Source organism: Pteropus alecto, unplaced genomic scaffold (assembly GCF_000325575.1).
Source record: "Pteropus alecto unplaced genomic scaffold, ASM32557v1 scaffold121, whole genome shotgun sequence".
NCBI classification, from domain to species: Eukaryota; Metazoa; Chordata; class Mammalia; order Chiroptera; family Pteropodidae; genus Pteropus; species Pteropus alecto.
In genome coordinates this window covers 16,412,099-16,415,220 of record NW_006434369.1, presented here as the reverse complement: position 1 = coordinate 16,415,220, position 3,122 = coordinate 16,412,099, and the positions used below count along the sequence as shown (strand labels likewise).

At 38.0% G+C, this 3,122-nt stretch overlaps 1 protein-coding gene across 1 annotated transcript in view; it reads left to right on the top strand.

Moving 5' to 3' along the window:
• The window catches only part of CUNH6orf201 (chromosome unknown C6orf201 homolog), a 30,264-nt gene that overhangs the window by 267 nt on the left and 26,875 nt on the right, over positions 1-3,122 (top strand). The window lies entirely within an intron of this gene.

Genomic DNA, 3,122 nt, shown 5'->3' with positions numbered 1-3,122 from the left:
ACCCAGTCCGGGCCTTCCGGCGCCCTGGCCCTGACCTTGACCCCGGACGACTCACTGAAGGGCCCCGCGCGGCAGCCTGGAGGCCCTTGGCACCCGCCGGCCGCCACCCCATAATTTGTTCACTTAAAGCTTGGAGCTGTGCCCAGTACTAAGCTAGACAAACCTAAATCTATGTATATGCATGGATATATGTAAAGTTCTATCTATGCTTATAATATGTAATATAGTAAATACTCAAAATGGAAGAAGGAAGGTATCCCTGCTGAGAGCAAGCCCACCTTTGGTCAGTTCCGGGTCACTCATTGGTATTACAATAGGAAGAACAAAAGCTGATTTTTTTCTGTCTAGGATACATTTAGGTCGTGGGAGGCCAATTTTGTCCTCCAAATTTATATCTCTTACTTTCGGTTCCATGAAATAAGTGTGTAGAGTGAGGGGAGGAGAGGAAAGAATACATGTACATTCTATACACATATAGAATATAAGTATATGCATTATTATATGCGTGTATAGTAAGTAAATATGTAAGTGAATATTTACACACTTGTGACCAATATATTTGTATGTGTAAGTAAATAAATACTAAAAGTGTCAGATGTATTCTTTATAATAAAGTATCGACATTTGAGAAAGAAATTTTTGTAATCCTTTGCTGATGGATACTATTGCATTCTGCTGGGTTGAACACTCGGCTCTAGGTTCAACCCCCAAAACGTTTTGTTAATTATCTAAATGCACTGGTTCTTAACGTTTGGGCGGAAGGAATCTCCTGTTGCTTTGAGTACCTTCTCAGAAAGATGCATATAGAGTATATACCAGTTGAATACAATTTCAAGGATTTCCCCCATCTCCACCTCCATATCAGAGATGTCTGTCTCCTTCCTCTCTGTTTCCGTTTTCCTCTCATACAGGCTTTCCCTGACTTCATTATTAAAAGCCCTTCCCACCCACATTAGTCTATTTCATAACATCCTGTTTTTATTTCTTCTTCATACTCCTCACAATATTGTTTGTTAGTCTTGTTTGCTTTTTTTGTTGTCTGTCTCTTCCTAGTAGAATATATAACACTCTATGAGGGTAGGGGCCTTGCCTGTCTAATTCATTGCTGAATCCCCATTACTTTAAACTGTGTAGGAACACCATAAATATAAGTGAATGATTATGAGGTTAGCCTAGGCTTCTTTGGACGTCTCCCTCCTAAGTACTCTTCTCCTTCAGACTGTTTTCCTTACTGCTGACCTAAAACACAGACCTACTCAAATGCTCTCCTCATGCCTAAAGAATAAAATGCAGATTCTGTAGTCTGCTCATCACCTTTCCACTGCCTACACGTCAAAAACGTCAGACATTTTGCAATTTTCCTAAATACTCTCTGTCTTCCAGGACACAGATTATGTTTACTTTTTCTACGCTAGCTCTTTTTTTTTTAATCTCCTCCCTCCTTTTAGTTACCTAAGTCCTATTTATATAGATCTAGCTCACAAATTATTTTCCTTAATCCTTCAGAAAGAAATTGCTACTACCTTCAAGATCCCTATTTTGGGTTATGTTATAATGATTTATTTACAGTTCCTTACTCACTATTACATTATAATTATTATTTTACAATATCTCACTCATTTTCTTTTAAATACCTTAAAAGCAAGACCCGGCCTTATTCTATCTGGTGGAGTGCTGGCATATACTAGGCACTCAAGAAATATTTGAATTAATTTACTCCAAAAATAACATTTGCTAGAGTATATGGTGTGGTTACTATGTGCCAGGCATAACACTGAACATTCTACACAGATTAACTGACTTAATACTCTTAATGACACAATGAAGTTGATACTGCTAGTTATTCCTATTTTGTAAATGAGTAAACTAAACTTTTCCCAACTTAAAATTACTTGAAAAATAGTGAATTGGGTAAATATTAGAGTCCATGTATTTTTAACTAACTCTTTCTATAAATATATCTAGCTGAAAATTTTTTTTTTCTGTCTTTGGATAGGAGACAAGAATTACATCTGTATGTGTGTATGCATGCATGCATTTCATATATCTAGCTACGTATCTCCCATCTTTCTCGCTTTATGTTTCTGTTTCTGCTTTTCTATTTTGTTTCAGAGCTTGAGCTGATGCCTGATCCCTTAAAGTCCCTCTGAGATTTGTCATCCATTAATGCATCTTCTGAGATTCTTTATTTTTCCTTGGCAACTATATTCCTAAAACCTTCCTTTCCTATTATTATTTCCACTTGACTTCTCTTTCTTTCTCTAGAGACTTTTTGAACACTTTGACGTTAGCATCAAAATCATATGCCCCACCACTTGTTGAACTGATGAAGTTTTTAGTATTACAGTTTTAAAACTAAAGTGACAAAATAGCCCTTGCAGTATTTACAGGGGAGCACCCATTCTAAGTGGTGAGGAGACAAGGCTAAGAGAGGAAAGAACTCAGTATGAAATGTGGCAGTGTGAAATATAAGAGGAACAACTAAGAGAATGATGCTATTTCCAAACCCTTGAGTCTGCTTTGGCTCTAGCTAGCCTTGAGAGTTAGTGAATTAGTTAGTTGGACAGTGGGCTTTTTTTCCATAGCAGATCTGGTCCAGCTTTAACAGTAGTCCTTGCCCCCAAAAGAACCCACCTTCCTTCTAGGCCATCCCAAGGCCACTCTGGATTCCATTTTTAGTGGTAGCCTCAGGCTTCCCTTACTTCAAGCCCATACCTCTTTAGTTAATCCAAGAGTAAGGTAAGGTAGATGCTCTCTGTCTCATGGCATTTAACAAGCTCTTGCATTAATTACAGTGAAGGTGGTCTGAATTGGTGGAAAAGAAGGAAAGCCTCAGGTCAATTACTTAGTAGGTAAGAATGCCTTGCTACCCACCTCAGTTTCTCTTACTATGAAGAATGTGACAACATTGACCACCAGATAACTATTTTGGAAAGCACTTTGATATACGTTTTTTCCCCCCACAGTCCAGGAGTATGCAAAAAAATGTCAGTAACAACATTGATTAGTTTCTATTTACACTGGAGGGAAAAGCCTTCTGTTTCAGTCTACCTCCTTCATTCAATACCTCTTGTGTTTTCACATTTACCCATGCCTTTGCCTCCACCTCCTTATTTTTCCCT